Source organism: Halichoerus grypus, chromosome 14 (genome assembly GCF_964656455.1).
Source record: "Halichoerus grypus chromosome 14, mHalGry1.hap1.1, whole genome shotgun sequence".
Classification (NCBI taxonomy): domain Eukaryota; kingdom Metazoa; phylum Chordata; class Mammalia; order Carnivora; family Phocidae; genus Halichoerus; species Halichoerus grypus.
The window spans coordinates 20,722,926-20,740,723 of record NC_135725.1 but is presented as its reverse complement, the minus strand read 5'-3'; the positions used below and the strand labels follow the sequence as shown (position 1 = coordinate 20,740,723).

The window sequence follows — 17,798 nt, the reverse complement described above, 5'->3', positions numbered from 1 at the left end:
TGAACAAATAAGTGAATACAAAACTTGATCTGCTCACGCATCAACACTTGTGCATACGTCTTACTTGCTCCCATATTATTTTCACTGTATTGAGAGTAGAGGTTGTGCATCCCTAAAGGCCATAAGCTCCCGCACCTTATTTCTTTGTATTCTCAGCACTCAGTATTAATGACTGCCGTAGTCAGAAGAACAGCTGTGTGTGTGGGGGGGGTGATGCAGATGTGTGCAGGCACACCAAAGGAAGGAGGCAGCCTTCAAAAGTCAAAAATGGTAATTGTGAAAGTGATACAGTGACAAGATGATTTTCAGGACTATGCTGAAGAGACACCGAGAGGAAGCAATGCAAAAATTAAAACTGGAACAAAGGTCAGAAAGATGCCAGGTGGAAGAGAGGGTCAAAGGTGGCACCCTTTCCCTGTTTGTTCCCCACCAGCAAGGGCACAGGCCCCCTCCCCCAAGGTCAGCACCAGGATCTGACCTCTGGGTGGACACACAAGAAATATTTGTTGTTGCATAAACACATCAAGGCCACCAATTTTTCTTATTCTAAAAGAGATAAATCTTCCACATAAGGGAGACATTTTTCCACTGGCTCTCCTTCGTCTTTCATCATGTACTCATCCCTGTCTGTGACCAGGGAGAAACAAATCGTACTCAGTCCTGATCACCGAAAAGGTAGGATTTAAATGAGTCCTGCCTGACAGTCCGACCACACGAAGAATGCAGACATCAGCAGTTTCTCTGTGGCCGAGCACTTAGAGAACAGTGATCCCTGGGGATCTCCTAGAAGGTTTCTCTCCCAAGGAGGTATGTGGTAAGAGGGGAAAAAAAAAAAATCCCTCACTACTCATGTTTTTTTTCTGGATAGTAAGTCACCACACACAGGTGATGAAAGAAAAAGCCCAATATTGGGCAGACAGAGATAATACTTTTTTTTTTTTTTAATTTTTATTTTTATTTTATTTTTTTAAAGATTTTATTTATTTATTTGACAGAGAGAGATAGTGAGAGCAGGAACACAAGCAGGGGGAGTGGGAGAGGGAGAAGCAGGCTTCCTGCCAAGCAAGGAGCCCAATGCGGGGCTCGATCCCAGGACCTTGGGATCATGACCTGAGCCGAAGGCAGACGCTTAACGACTGAGCCACCCAGGCGCCCCTTTTTTTTTTTTTTAAAAAGGAGCTTTACAATGGCTGATTGTTAAGTCAGAGGACTATCTAGAGTTTTATGTAAATTTGAGTATGTAAAGCAACATAAAGCATTAATATCAATCAGTTTAACAAAGTGACTTCAGTATACTGAGGAATGAAAACAAACCAGACACAGATACTTAAGAGACACAATTTCAAATCTTTCCAAAGAAATCATTTCAAGCGGCAGCTTTCATTTGACAAGTAGGTGCAAAGATGCAGGGCTGACAAAATACATAAAACATTGGAAGAACAGGTTGATTCACCAAGTGTGTGCCAAGCAAGATAAGTCTGGTCTACCCAGGAGACAGCATTCCACTAACCCGTGCTGAGACGCTGACAGGGGAGTCTGTTCATGGTCTAATCCCACCCCCTCCCACCATTCGATCACAGGTCAAAGAGCGAAATTTAAGGGAACTACAGATCATGTCTCAGAGCTGTCTACTTGCCGCCCCAAACAACTGTGAGTGCTGGTCTGTTCTCCTGCTTCTCTGACCTTTCCTTTTTCCTTCCCTCCCACTCCTCACCTGGCCCCTGCCCTGCCAGCAACACCTCTGTCAATACTTAGTCTGGCTGGGGGCACTGTGGGCTAAAGAGGTTGTTGACCCTTATTCTAACATGTCCTTTTAGGTTAATTACTTTTGTATACTCGGTGTACCCAGTGACATTTAATCACTACAGCGCTACTCGGGTAAACAGAAGTGAATGGAGCCAACTGCAATTTGGCACCGAGCTAAATGGGGCAGTAATAGCATGCTGAAAATGGACTGGAAGAAAATACTCTCACACTCACCACAGTGAGAAATGAGGTGAATACCATCTGATCAATCACTCTTTTATTAAAAAGCAAGAACACTAACCCAGTGGTATGCTTTTGCTATTTAATACTAACTACGGCTTGAAGGAATCCTGCACTTCGTAATGTATGGACAGTCCACTAAATGCTTGCTGACTGAAGGGATGAAGATGAAAGTAACTCAAAGTGTAGGTATGACTCTCTCTCTCCACATATGCACATGCGCACACATATACACACACACGTGCACACGCATCCCGTAGCAGGATAGCCCTCTGCTAACACAGCCAACAGTAGCCTCTTGCTAATCTTTTTGGTTTGTGTAAGCATCCAGGGCACAGGAATTAGATGCAGAAGGTCCTACAACTTGGTATGTAACCAAAGCATCCAGTACCGGATTCATTCAATGTCATGTCCCAGACCTTGAGCCACTACAAGTCGGCTGAAACACACAGCCAAGGACTTCCGCTGGGAATGGAGAGTGGGTCAGTGAGGCCGTTAGCAGCCCTGAGAGAGCCAGCCAGACCAGGGGGATAGAGATGGCGATTTTGTAGAAGTGCTTTCAATACTAGCTGGTGGATGAAAAAAATGAGGCTTGACTCCTCTTTCTAAAGAACAACAAAAGACTTTGCAAGCATGGTCTCATGTAGTGATGCCAGGAAAATCCTACAACTTGAGCTCAATGCTGCTTCTGTACTGGCGGTGTGTTAGACACCAGGGACACAGAGTGAGTACGGCGCCAGTTTCACGGCACTGTGGAGCTCAGATGGAAGGGGCTGGAACGGAGCAGTCACAGGCTCTAGAGTGAGAGCACTCTGGCTTCAAATCTCTGCACCAGCACCTATTAGCTGTGTGATTCTGGCAAGTTAAGCCCCTGCGGCCTCCATGTTCCTACCTGTAAAATAAAGGCATCTGTTCTACGAGACCTTCATGAAGATTAAATGAGATAGCTACGTGAAGTGGCAGCCACATTGCCCTTTCTTTCATGCGGATTTCTGGAATCTGCCCGAGAAGTCAAAGGCCAAGCCTTTGCCCAGCCCCAACCAGGCAAGAAGATGCCCCGAGAGCTGCTACAAAGTCTCCTACTGGCCTTCCTTTGAAAGAGGGTAATGGGCAGTTCCTCGGGTTCTGGGCAAAGGCCACTCTCCTATATGCCCAGGTTCAAATGTTTCAGACAGCAGATTCTCTAGTTTGGGCATCTACCTGCCCTGTTGGCTTAGTGTCCTCTTTAGAAGTTCTGCTCTTTCTCCTTATTTGCAGAATTCATGTCAAGCATACCTTCTGACATGACGTTGAGTTGGGGTAACAGAGTGAAGTCAAAACTTGCAACCCCAACTTCACTGGAGGCTTGACAAATGACTCTAAAGGACTAATGGGGTTGGGGGGCACACAGCACGTACTCCCCTTGTGACGAGCTGACTACTGGCAGTTACTGACCTGAGTACCAGGCACGCTGCTGGGCTGTGAGGCACTGCTCAGTACACAGTAAAAAGGGCAGACCCTGCCCTCAGAGAGCACTTGCTGTAGTAAAGGGGCATAAAATTAAATTATTAATAATATATTAGTAAAAAATTAGTAAGTGCAAATGGCAATGTGTTACGAAGGACATAAACAGGATGCTAAAATTGAGCCTGACAGGGTGGCCAGGGATGGCCTCTTCAAAGAGATGACATTCAGGCTGACAGCGGGAGCACAAGCTGGAGCCAACTATGTGAAGAGCCAGGAAAAGAATGCTGCAGACAGAGGGAATAGCACATGCACAGGCCCTGCCGCGGGAGGAAGCCTGCGGTGACACCTGAGGGCCAGGAGGGCTGGGGGCCTGCGACGGAGGGGGAGCAGGGGGGGATGGTGCTGGGCAGAGGGAGGGGCTGGGCTGTGCGGGGTTCAGCAGGCCACGGTGAAGTCTATTGTATTCGAAGTGCCACTGAAGGGAATGATGAGATGGCACCCACTCTAGAAATCATTCAGGAGATCTTTGGAAAGTTCTATGTTAGACGGGGGGCCAGAGTCAGAGTTAAGATTTTAAAAGTACTTAAAAACAGAAAAGACTACTTTACCTACCCTCCACCCTTAGTAATTAAAAATAAAAACAATAAATGTACAATATAAGCCTTACATTATGCTAAAATGAAAACAAAATTTTGATTCAGATCTTCAAAGCTGAGCTTTCATCACTTTTGGTGCTCCTGCTTTTACTAACACAGTTAGCAGGCCTTAGCTGGGCCTGCAGCTAATGGAGCTGTGGAAGGGAAGCAGTGGTCCAGGGGAGACGATGCTGGATCCGACTGGAGAGGGTGCTGGAGGAGGGGAGAAGAGGATGCATCTGAGAGAGACGGAGACTTAGAACCCAGTGACTGATTTCATACAATCGTGTGGGGGGGGGAGGGGCGGCGCATATAAGTATTCGTATATTCCAGGGTGTGTGCATATATATATGTATTTATATATATGTATGTATGTGTGTGTATATATGTATGTATGTATATAATTAGAATGAAATCAAGTTTGTCAACATACTTCATTCATCTTCACTGTGACATAGGTTTCTACTGGAAAAAGAAAGGGCTCCTGTCCTTTCCTAGGTATCCCACAAGAATGCTCTTAACCTTAAGGTGCTCATGAGACTGCGTGGCACATGTAAACAGCATCCTCCAGGCTTATCACGGGATGGGGGTGGGGGGGCACAAAACTGATCTAATGAGCCAGAATTACATTTCCACAAAGTGGTATACTAGGCATTTGAGATAGATGCTAAAGAATAAATGCTATCCTTCCTCAAACTTAGAAAGAAGGTAAGACATCTCTCTGTGGTGAACAGAAAACAGTGAGACGTTTCAGAAGGGGTAGGATCTAGCCCCTGAGACTTCTATGGGAGCAGGAGGCCAGGCACTTCATGGGAAGGAGGACTGAGGGGATTTCAGACATGAGGTGATGGCTAGGCTAAGTCTGGGAGAAAGAGGAGGAGAGTAAAACACAGAGCAGCAAGGACCGAAAGGTGTCCTTTCTCTGGGACAGGGTCACAGGATGAGACAAGCTGGTGGGGAGGAATTTAATGACCGGACAGTGGCTCTCCACCCTGACTTCATGACAGACTCACCCGTGGAACTTTAAACAACAATAAAACAACAACAACAACAACAAAACCCCACCTGTGCCCTGCCCTAGAACAACGGAGTCAGACTGAGGAGTGGGCCCAGGCAATTTTACAAGCCCCCAAGTGACTCTAAAGCTGAGAACCTCTGACCTAAGGTGTATTCAGATAATCAGCAGTCGCTGGGACTGCTGTCAATCAGAACTCCTAACCAACTCGAACCACCTCCCTATTAGTACCAAGTGACCTCCAGCCCTTGCAGAGGGCACAATTAGCTCAGAGGGAGCGACGGCATCCCAGACTTTATCTCCCTGTGGCTGTTCTTGCCAGGAGGACCCACATTTAACTGGTAAGAAATAACATACTTTGGAGTTGGGAGTGCGAAAAAACTCAATCACAACCATGTCAAAAGATGAGGATACACGCTCTTTACACATTTCTGAACGCTTGAATGTGGTGTTCCCATGCATGACTCTACAATGCTGACAAAGTGATGTATTTTGAGTGCCATAATTAAAACAATAATCTCAATAAAGTGGGCATTATGAGATAATTGGCCATCCTCAGGTATTAAGTAAACTGTGGTAAAAGCCAAGGATACTCTTCGCCAAGGTCAATTACAATAATTGCTTATCTGAATTACATTATGCTATTACAAACCCTGCTTGATTTAAAAAAAAAAAAAAAGGCAAAAAACACTAAGAACTGATCTAACACACACCACAGGGAAATGACCTGAGAAGTTCTTGTTCTTGTTGCTTGACTAACAGTCACTGAAGAATTCATACAATCAACTTTGTAGGGCCCCCCACTTACACCCTATCCGTTTAAACCATACGTGTTTCTTCAGCTTTGCAGTCTGAGTTTACTAAGGAAATATGCCTATCAGACGTTAGGTGGCTCAAAAGGGTAACATATAGGAAAACGGAGTGGCTCTAAATTAATAATAAAATTAGACAGTACATGAGAAAAACAAATACCCATTACTCCTTGAGAGTAACTCCCCCCGCCCCCCACCCCATCAGCATGTTACAAGAAGTCTTCACGGTCTTTTGCAGAAATCGAGTCTCTCAGATATGCTGGTTTATAGCTTGTGGTAAGAGATTTTGCCCTCCACATGCCACTGTCAGCTTGCCTAGAGGATTAACACTCAGGCTCAAGTAACCAATGGTCAACCAGAAGAGCCAGGAAAAGCTTGGAAGACCAGAAGAGGGAAAACAAAATGTTTGACCTTCCTTCGGCTAATAGGAATGTGTTTGGCAATCGAAGAGTATGAAACTTCTTTTTTAAGCTGTGATTAAACATCAAGACTTTGATGTTTTATACTGCATTCTTCCCCACTAATTAACTTCATTAGTGCAGTTAATTACTGGGGAAGAATACCGTATAAAACATCAAAGTCTTGATGTTTAGTGTCACCATCAGTTCAACTAAACAGTAATAAAGAAATAATTTCTTAAAGCGCATTTATGCATGCTCAGCACTTCTGTTTACAAGCTCAAATTGTATGATAGGAACATTTTTCAAAATATGCAAAGATGCTATCCACAACGCAATCCAACTGGACTGACAGCAACAACATACCGTTTAATGTAGTGTAATTAAGTGGCCAAGAACACCACATAAAGCAAAAGAATTGAGACATTTAATCATAGTTACGAGGACAGTTATAAATCTACCATTACTGGAAGATGAAGGAATGGGGAAACCCAAGGCAAATAGCCACACGAAGAACTATGTAACCTGAAGGCTGATGCTAATTATGCATTAGAAAGTGGGTTTAGCTTCAGTCTAAGAAAATGGATCAAGCTATCAAACATGAAGTGCAGACAGCAGATCCTTTCAAGCACTATCAGAGGGCACTGAGTGTACCTTGCCCTTTCCAGTGGAATGCAGCGAGCAGGGATGGTAAGAATACTGGAATGCCAAGACCAGCGTGGGCCTTCTCAACACGAAGCTCACAGCTACCAACAGGCTCTACCGAACAAGGCTGAAAGTGCTCATCTTTATCTGGGAGGGACCGGGGAAATCATCTAGTCCCTCGCTTACTCCTGAGTAGGGCCCACTCACTGTCCAGCAGCATCGAGATGGCCTCTGAGAGCTTATTAGAAACGCACCGCTGCAGGCCCCGCCCCATACCCACTGAATTGGACTCTGCTGTTAACCCACGTGTGCCTTTTATGCTCATTAAATGTTTGACAAGCACCTGTCTACTTCAACCTCCTCCCTTCATATAGGAAGAAACCTGAATCCCGAGGATGAAGTAACTCAAACTAACAAGGGCAGATACTGGAAGACAGTCCTCTGATTTTAATAAGAGGCACAGGAAATGATGCCTGTGTGCTGTCAAAAGAAACCAATCTGTACACAGAGCAACGAGGCATCATCAATAAAAGAGGACACAAAAGGAGTCAAGAGAATGACAAAGGGGCTTGCTTCATTAGGTCTGACGGATCTGGGTTCAAATCTATTCTACCTAGGCCAAGGAGTCTGAAACATGTATGAAGAGAAAACTTACAAATTCTATAAATACAAAAGATGAAAAGGACTTTAAAACGTATATTAAAAAAGAAAAACTCTAGAAAAGTATCCACTTTATTTTTTTGATGAAAGACAGCAACATGAGAGAAAATATGGTCTTGGCAGGGCCACCACACAGGACGGCGGAGGATGCGTGCTGAAGACTGTGGGCGCTATGAATCCTGTTCCCGCACAAATCTATGTAGCCAGACTAACTCCCAAGAGAATGACAAGCACAGGCAGTCTGTCGCATCACCTGAGGCTGCATCCAAAGGTCAATTAGGATTCTAGACAATGACAAAAAAAGGAACAAGAATGTAGGCTCCATAAAAACCATTGAGGCAATTTTGTCAGAATTCTTAATTTATAATGAATGTTTCTCTTCCCAATGAACTGTGAGCTCCACGAGGGCAGACATCTGTCTTTTTCACCTCTATATCCCCACAGGCTAAGTACAGTGCCTGTATTTGGCTCGCCACTGAAGAGCAACATTTTAAGAACATTTAACAAAGAACAGTTTTGTAGCTTACTGTGTGGAGATGCTCACTGTATTTGGCATCATACAGCAACTGCTACACTGAGTGATGGAACAAATCTGACTGATAAACTTAACTCTTGGGAGCTACCTGAAGCTTCCCAGGGCTGTGGGACAAATTCTCACAAACCAGGTGGCTTCAAACAACAGAAATGTGTTGTCTCACAGCTTGGGAGGCTAGAAGTTGTGGCCAAGGTGGCAGGAGGGCCATGCTCCCGCTGGAGTCTCCAGGGGAGAGTCCTTCCTCGCCTCTCCAGCCTCTGATGGCTGCTGGCAATCCTGGGCACTGCTGGGTGTGTGGCAGCGTAACTCCAGTCTCTGCCTGTCTTCATGTGGCCCTCTCCTCTCCCAGGTTACGTACTTCCCTGTCCCCACCCCCCGCAACAGTGACAATGTCACTGAAGTGTCTCGAGAACTATTCGGTCTAGATGACTTTCTCACCACATCCATGTGGTCTCAGTGTCAAGGCAGAGGTGCTGGCTTTTTAAACAAATGTTTCCCCAACCCCTTCTTATTTCTTTCAGAGTCTTGCCTCATCTCCAGCATTGAAAGTACTAAGGAGGGGCGCCTGGGTGGCTCAGCCGTTAAGCGTCTGCCTTCGGCTCAGGTCATGATCACAGGGTCCTGGGATCGAGCCCCGCATCGGGCTCCCTGCTCGGCGGGAAGCCTGCTTCTCCCTCTCCCACTCCCCCTGCTTGTGTTCCCTCTCTCGCTGTGTCTCTCTCTGTCAAATAAATAAATAAAATCTTAAAAAAAAAAAAAAAAAGCACTAAGGAATTTCAACCTGTAGCACTCCTCCAAAGGAACAATATTTATATTGCAAAATGATGAACTTGGTCCTCCAAAACATTCTCCCACTCAAGACCTTGAATGAGTGAGGCAGCAGCAGACAAGATGCGACAGACCCACCAAAGTACTCATCGTGCAAGGTATGGTCCTTTGAGACACAGGGCTACTGGGCTGAGGGTGAACCAAGAATATATGAGCTTTTTCCTTAAAAAAAAAAAAAAAAGTTTTAAAAAGATTAATGATATGCCTAAAAATGTGACTGATACATAAACTTTCTAACGACTTGGAATCCAATATTTCAAATCAATAAAGTCTCAATCTCTGAGATACTTTGGACTCGAAAATACTTTTTGGGTAAGTAATAAACTCATTTTTAATTCAAGCCAAGGAAGCTAAAAAACAGAAATCATGCTCTCTTACATCCTAATATTCTGCCAAGTAGTTAGTGTGATAACTGACATTCAGACATATGACCTTCTGTTCAATTCAAATGAGTTATCTTTAGATATTTTGTGACAACGATTCTTGTGATTTAAGTACCTCATAATAAAATCCATCTTTCATTTTGCTTTTGTTTAGAAAAGGCTTGAATAATACCCCTACAACAGTGTTCTGGCAAACACTCTTAAATTATGTAATTCACCAGGTTCAACTCTGCTGGTACAATCACTTTCAAAGAAGATGGTTATAATACATTATCATTACAGCTATACAATCCAAGTTGAATTTTCCTTGGCTGAATTCCTAACATTTTAATGCTGAAATTGATCTGTTTTAAAAACATCATGTGAAGGGTTTTTAAATACCATACATGCCCAAGCTCTTTATTTTAAATGCTTTAGAAATGAGCTTGCATAAACAGAAAAAAAAAAAATCTGTTCTCTAATCTAGCATTAAGCATATTTTAAAGAACAACAGGCATGTTTCCAAACAAACTACTGCAGTATACAAATTACCCAGCAGGGATGAGGATAACAATGCTTCTTATGTGGGTTTAGAACCTAGAGAAAGCTGACATTTCATCGAAGTTGTCTTGGAAACAATATTCTTTGTATTATTTAAAACACACGAGGTGCATATTTGGGCGTGAGCTATTTCTTGTGAAGCAGTCAGATCGTGAGGCTGCCAAGGTTCTAGTACAGTGATGAAGAATGGGAGTATGTAAGCACTGAAATTATGTAAGATGTTCACAAGAACACAGGACTACCCTGACTCACATGCCAGGCTCTCCTCTGGTTCCCACTTGGGAAGATCTTTCTTTACTTCTAAGACCATTGTGCAAACTGACTGCAAGAGTGGCCACAGTTTTTCAGACCTCCCTGTATCCCCATTTGGTAGTGCTCTCTCCCACTGAGGCTAGACTTGGTCATGTGAACTGCTTTGGCCAAGAGTACAGTATCAAAGGCTCTCCTAAACTCTGCCACTGCAAAAAAAAAAAAAAAAGAACAAGCCCTTGGCTAGCCTGCTGGGTGGCTACAAGAGATACATGGGAGAGAGCCAGGTTCTCTCAGCTGAAGACATTCTAGACCACCCAGGTGACTTCAGACAAGATCAGCCCAGCCCAGGTAGAAGGACTTTTCCCACAGCTAACACAGAGACTAAAGAGATAGAACATGGACACATGGGTGGCTCAGTCACTTGAGCGTCTGCCTTCAGCTCAGGTCATGATCCCAGCGTCCTGGGATCAAGTCCACATCGGGCTCCCTGCTCCGCAGGGAGTCTGCTTCTCCCTCTACCGCTCCCCCGCTGCTTGTGCTCTCGCTCTCTTTCATGGTCTCTCTCTCTAATAAATAAATAAATAAAATCTTTTAAAAAAAGAGATATAACATATAGTTTTCATGTTATACCCAGTTTTAGAAGACTATTACACGATTGCTAACTGATATAACCATTTAATTAAGTATAAGCACCATAAGAATATATGCCCCTTTTCCTTCTTTAAGCTATAAAGAATAGATGAAAATAATGTAAAGAAGCAAGCTCATTCCTTTCTACTTCTCAACCTCATCACTTCTAATACCTTAAGAAATGAATCAACATATGTATAAATGGTAAACTACCATAGATTCATTATTGCTTCACCAATACCAACTGACATTTGAAAATCACTCTGTAATTTTCAAATCATTTCCACATAGATCGTGTTTGCCCTCTCCAAAACTTTGTTAGGATAGTATTATCACCACCATGTTAGTGATGAGCAAACAGAACTCTAGTGAGATTAAGGGACTGCTTGAGGTAGACAGAAGTACAGCTGTATCCCTGAACTGGTTCTCACTAATACCCTGACATGAAGTAAGGAGACTAAGACAAGGTCAGTGAGAGGATGCACACCTGATCAATTCATGGAGTAAAAAGGCAAGAGAGAAAAAACTACATATTGATGTCACTGAAATAATTTAGAAAAAAACAGAATAGCTCCCAGTATAAATCCTAAACCACACTGATATTCCAGGATTACATAAGTTAGACATGAATTAAAATATCACTTCTTTAAAAAGCAAGAGATTATTTTCCCAAGTTATTATTTTTTAAATAGTTCTCAGTATTCAAATTGTGCATACAATTTGGTGAATCAAAGGAATGTCGAAGATAAAGGGACTAGAGTAATGATACCTCCATAAAACTAGTCAGGACTGGCGTCGTGGAAGCTCTGTAATTGGTTCTGTCCACATCTGAATATTAGAACTACTCTCAAATTCATGTTTATACTCAGCTTATTTCTACATCTCATCTTCATTTAAATTTCCTCCCGAGGACATTTTATTTTAAAGATTTTATTTATTTGACAGAGATACAGCAAGAGAGGGAACACAAGCAGGGGGAGTGGGAGAGGGAGAAGCAGGCTTCCCGCCGAGCAGGGAGCCCGACGTGGGGCTGGACCCCAGGACCCTGGGATCATGACCTGAGCCGAAGGCAGACGCTTAACGACTGAGCCACCCAGGCGCCCCTAAATTTCCTCCTGAGGACATTTTAAAAAGGGAATAAAAAGTACTTTTTTAGAATTATCATTTCACAGAAAAAAAAAAAAGTATCACCTAAGCCCTCAGAAGAATGACCATGGAGTCAGGGGACCCCTGAAGACAAAAAAAGCACAGGCACAGAGAAGGAAAGGATTCATCCAAAAGACAGGGAATTAGGTTGGGAGTTAAATTAATGGTTTGTATCAAAGGTTGGCCAACTTCTTTGGTAAAAGGCTTGCTAGTAATCATTTTAAGGCTTTGTGGACCACATAAGGTCTCTGTTGCATATTCTTTGTTGACAACCCTTTAAAACTATAAAAACCAGTCTTAGTTCATGGGCCACAAAAAAAAGGAAAGGAAAGGAAAAAGAAAAGTAAGAAATGAATTTGGCCATAGTCTGCCTGCCCCTCATCTATATAACTGCAAGAGAATGTGGTTTATTCCTACCATTTTTTCTTAATCTAAAGAGTATTGCCACAACAATCCTATCGAGCTTCCAGTATTCTCTCCTCATGGTGCACTCAACAGGTCTCGAGGGGGGAGAGATGAGGTCTGCATGGGATGACCTGCCATGCCACCTGGCTCGTCTTGCCACCTGAGATGCCCCGAGCATTCTGATTTTCATTATTTTAAACGCAAGGGAAAGGTCCTAAGTCGTCATCTTAAGAACTTCAGTTACCTGTCCATTCAGTTTCATGGCTTAACTTACTAGGCCTGGGGCACTGGACAAGAAATTGTGGGCTGACTGGTTTGAAGGAGAATGGGCTGAGTTGGCCGAACACTCTTCCCTCCCTCCACTGGTTTATTCAAGAGTGTAACAAAGAAAGGACGGCTGTGACAGGGGCACCCTGACAGCGATACAGGAATGTTCAAAGCCGGAAAGGACAAGGTCTTTGCCCTCAAAGCATTTTGTCCATGGAAAAGTTAGAGATAAGATAAGCACACAAGTTCTAAGGCTGCACTCAGAGGCTACATGTCAGGAAATCCTTCGGGGCCAGATGCGCTTTAACATTCAGTATTTTGGAGTAAGATACACTTACTGTACATGTTCTGGGATAACAGCCAGAACCAAACATTCATACTTCTAGAGTCAATTCAGTTTCATTACCAAATGAGATGCAAAAAAAACCACTCTGTCTTCAGAGCTCTTTGGATGTCAGGGTAGTGGATACACAATTGTAGTGGATAAGGTAAGGGATAAAGATAAGATTAGGCCTGCCCAATCTCAGAAGAGTCTGTAAACTTATTTTATCTTTCTCTTTAAGTTTTAACTTAAGAAAACCACATAATATGGTCCTGTCAGGTCCAAACTCTAAGCAACGGTCAACTTCCGCTGCACCAGGCAGCCTTCTTTACAGCACCAGATCTTTACAAAGACAACAGGGTTACCTGAGATGCAAGTGAGGTGAATTCAAGCTAATCGAGATTTTAGTCTTAGTAACACTTTCTTGCATGCCCAAAAGTCATTAAAAATCAGATTACAAAAACACACAATATATTCCCTAAGAGATAGTTAAGGAAAGTATATAGCTTTCTCAATAAATTATCCTTCGAATCACTAAATACCTGTGGCTATGTGGCTAGAAAAGTAATATGCTTTTAGAAGGGGGCCACTGTAATGTGGATATTGTATCTCCAATTCCCAAGAAAACACGCTCTAACACCCGATAATATAAAAGCTAGAGATTTTATGACCTTCTCGGTATGTATGTCTCTCACTCTATGAGGAAAGAGCCTGTGCCCAAATGACCTTTGCTTCGGCTATAGCACCCTGTAAGAAGCAAGCCCTTTGTCAAAACCTAACAAATCTACAAAAGTGATTTTCATTTGTAATTTGTACACTTAAGCATGAAAAACAAACTATAGTGGTTCACTGAATTGGCAGATGGCGAGTTCTTTTCACCACAGTAGATAGAGTATATCCAAGATTCTTTCTAATGCATCAATACATTATTTTCCCCAGACTGAATCTGGTTTTTTAAATATAGACAACAAACTTAGAGAACTTCTGTCCAAACACTTGGTTTTAATACGTAAGTGAAAGCAAGTGGCGGGACTTGCCTGAGGTCCTATAATCATAAGAGGGGAAGCTAGAATAGATTGAGGTCTGCATGTGGTTTCTGATTCAAGGAATGGAAGTCAGCTGATACACAAGGATGATTACCCCAGACAATACATACAGATTAAAGCCTACATATTAGTTCTGGCTGTATTACATTAGGCTCACAGGGTCAAGATTACAAAGAAACAAAGTTTCTAATTATCAAAGAGGCAGGTCCATACACAGAACTGGATGAAGCTCATCCTCCCTGAACCTAAGCATCCTGTATCCTTGATAAGGCTGTGCACAATTTCTTTTCTGCCTCATTCCACGTATGTCAGAATATAGTTAACATTTCCTGCTAATTTCTCTAACAACTGAGGACTTTATACAATATAAAATATTCTCTGAATTCGTGCAGCAATTGCATCCCACTCACTACTTGTTTTGTATTGGTATTTTATATACAAACAGGCATTCAAAAGAGAAGAAAGAAGTTTTAGTAAGAGTACTTGACAAGGTTAATCTTTCATTCATCTTCCTCCTGAAGTTTCTGAGTTCGGTAAATGTAAAATGTCATACACTGCCCACTTCTGCTTCTATAGGCAAAAGAGTGCCCACCATTGGGCTACATTAATACAGATGTGAAATTAATGACAAGCCTACAAAACTCGGAAGGAGTTTCGTTGTGAGGATGTCGCATCTTAAAAGTTGGGGGATGGTACAGGCTCAGTTTATTTCCGGAAAAGAAAATAAAAAGTTATATCTGGCACTGGTTATATGTAAATTCAAAATATAGAAGTGTCTTACAAAGAGCTTAATGAAGAAATCAGGTTATCAGGACCTGTGATTATCAACTTAGAAAAATTTTTTGAAGTTCCTACTGTGTCATCTTGCCCCTGCTGTTATCATAGTCTAGGACACATAATTAAAATGAACATCTTGAAGGAAAAAGAAAGAACACCCTAAAATGAGATAAGGCACAAAAAGCACATGGCCCACTAAAAAACTGGGGCTTTTGCACAATAAAGTACTGCTATTAAATACTGAATAATCAAAATACTCCCAAATATTAAACAAAATTCACAATACCTCATTATATTTACCATATAATATTACCATAAGTTCTAGGTTCTGAGGAACCCAAGCAGTCACGCAATCTGGTGGGAAACTGAGGTTGAGAGAGAATAGAGGGCACACCCAAGGTCGGGTAACAGAGTCGATTCTCTGACTCCCAGTCCAGTGCTCATTCTACTATATCACCAGTTGGCTTTTTTTTCTTTCTACATATTTTATTTTATTTTTTTAAAGATTTTTTTTTATTTGAGAGAGAGAGAGAGAGAGAGAGAAAGAGTGTGCGCACGCAGGGGGAGGGGCAAAGGGAGAGGGAGCAGACTCCCCGCTGAGCAGGGAGCCCTGGGCTGGATCCCAAAACCCTGGGATCAAGACCTGAGCCTGAGCCAAAGGCAGACGCTTAACCGACTGAGCCACAGGTGCCCCTTTACATACTTTATTTTAAAAAGTACCCTCGATGAGTTAGACTACTGAACCAAAATAGTTTCGTAGTAACAAAAGCAGTAATTTATTTACTTTATCTATTGTGCCCTTTGCTGGAAAGACCTTGGGGAGCAAAAATAGTGAAGAATTCCATTAATTAGAGTCTCTAAAACAAACATCAGTGGCAATTAACAGGCCATCAAATATGGCAGTAGACTAAAATGAGCATAAAATAGCATTTTGTTACGCCACTCTATGAGGGCAGCCCAGCTTTAGGCATCTTACAAGATGCCTGTGACTGGATCAGATCAAAGTGGCTGGTAGAGGATTCTAAGGCACATCTCTCTCTCCTCACCTCAGCTCCCTCATGTAAAGCTGAGAGTTATGTTTAAAAGAGAAGCAGAATGACTAATCAGGGTGGCATGGACAGTGCTTATAAAGAACAAAAGAGGGATCCTGAAAATGATTAAAGCCCCCAGTCATAAATAGCTGTTAATGAGTATCCATTGTGGACTGACAGGATAGCCTGATATCACACACTTTATTTTCATTTTAAATAAATAAATGTAGAATAAATGAAATTCTATTTCTATCTCTTAATTCATTTCAAATGGATTCACAAATTGGCACAAAAATGCTCTTGTCAAGCCATGGGCCCCAGTTTGGTATTCTGAAATTATAAATAAATCACCATCATATGTAGCCCCCAACTTAATTCTTCATGTTATCCTCAACAAATTCATACATCACTGCAATCAAGCATTCATTTCCCCTGTGACTCCTACCTAACTACCCCACCTTTTTTGTTCCAAGGTACCAAAGTCATCCTTTTTTGGAGGGAGGAGGGTAGCAGCAGAGGGAAGGAATGGACTGAAAAGGAAAACTCACAACAGTCCAAAGGGGCTTCTAAGTTAGGAAATACAAGTGGTCCCTCCTCAATCTGTGTCATAAATCTACAAAAGTCAGCTAATAAAAATTACAGCCAGAACACTGAAAACATGAGCACTGTTCATCAATTAAGGAATAAAACTAAGCATAAATGATTTAAAAATTACCAATTATCGCAGACACTTAAGTCAGGAAGTATTACTAAATGCAGTTAGTAGTTGTATTTAAAAAAAAAAAAAAAGGCAAAACTACCCTTGCTTCTCCATGAAAGAAAAAGGACAACAAACTACAAAACCCAAATTAGGGAATTCTATGACAGTAAGAGTATTTCTATTACCCTCCAACAAGCGGATGAGGCTACAAGTGAAACTCTGTCAGATCTTTCATCTGCATAAATTTCAATTAAACAGATAACAGATTCTGAGCTGTAAGAGGAGGAGGATACATCTGTGGATATGAGACATTTACAGGAAAAACACACACAGGACTGTATGATAACATTCCAAAATGCTGAGAAACAAAAATGGCCTCAAATCACCATTATTAAAAACACATGCCTTCCCTTAGTGAAGAGTTTACACTTGTAAGGACATGTGACAGGTAGGCCGCACGAGTGAACACATCACAACAGTATTACTACAGGTGCACAAAATCAGCATCTATTTGCTTTGGATTTCTGTGCATTTGACAGACAAGAAAGGAAGAAGCTCAGATACTATCACAGTTGTCTTCCTAAGTGGCAGGCATTTTGCTGGGTCTCCTCATATACGTCTCTAATCCTCACACTTAAAATCCCACACCCAGTAAGGCACGCCCAGATGAGATTTAAATTGACCCTCGTGTAGAGATGGAAAGGATGGGCTCTGGAGACTAACCTGGTTCTTTTTTTTTTTCCATTTGTCCTCCCTTTTTTTTTTATTATTATGTTATGTTAATCACCACACATTACATCATTAGTTTTTGATGTAGTGTTCCATGATTCATTGTTTGCGTATAACACCCAGTGCTCCATGCAGAACGTGCCCTCTTTAATACCCATCACTAGGCTAACCCATCCCCCCACCCCCCTCCCCTCTAGAACCCTCAGTTTGTTTCTCAGAGTCCATAGTCTCTCATGGTTCGTCTCCCCCTCCGATTTCCCCCCTTCATTTTTCCCTTCCTGCTATCTTCTGCTTTTTTTAACATATAATGTATTATTTGTTTCAGAGGTACAGGTCTGTGTAAGACTGTTGAATCACAGACTAACCTGGTTCTAATCAGCTCATCGGACAGATTACATTCTAGGTGACCGTGGGCAAGTCTCTTAGTCTTTGTGTCCCACTTTCTTCAGCCTGTTATGGCTAAAACCACAGGACGGCTGCAAGGTAAGGACCTAACCAGCACAGTAAATAAACACACCCTCAGTGCTGATTATTATTATTATCCAAGATCACAAAGCTAGCAGTTGGCCGAGTTGTTTCTAGAACCAATGACAGTGGCTACAAAGCCTGT

At 42.3% G+C, this 17,798-nt stretch overlaps 1 protein-coding gene and 1 long non-coding RNA gene across 11 annotated transcripts in view; both read right to left on the bottom strand.

Annotated features, from left to right (window-relative positions):
* The window catches only part of LOC118538037 (transducin-like enhancer protein 4), a 141,926-nt gene that overhangs the window by 30,737 nt on the left and 93,391 nt on the right, over positions 1 to 17,798 (bottom strand). The window lies entirely within an intron of this gene.
* On the bottom strand, positions 7,651 to 9,347 carry LOC118538038 (uncharacterized). Its single transcript, XR_004918411.2, has 2 exons — positions 8,914 to 9,347; positions 7,651 to 7,881 (listed from the first exon to the last, which is right to left on the bottom strand). It is a non-coding gene; the product is annotated as an uncharacterized LOC118538038 (long non-coding RNA).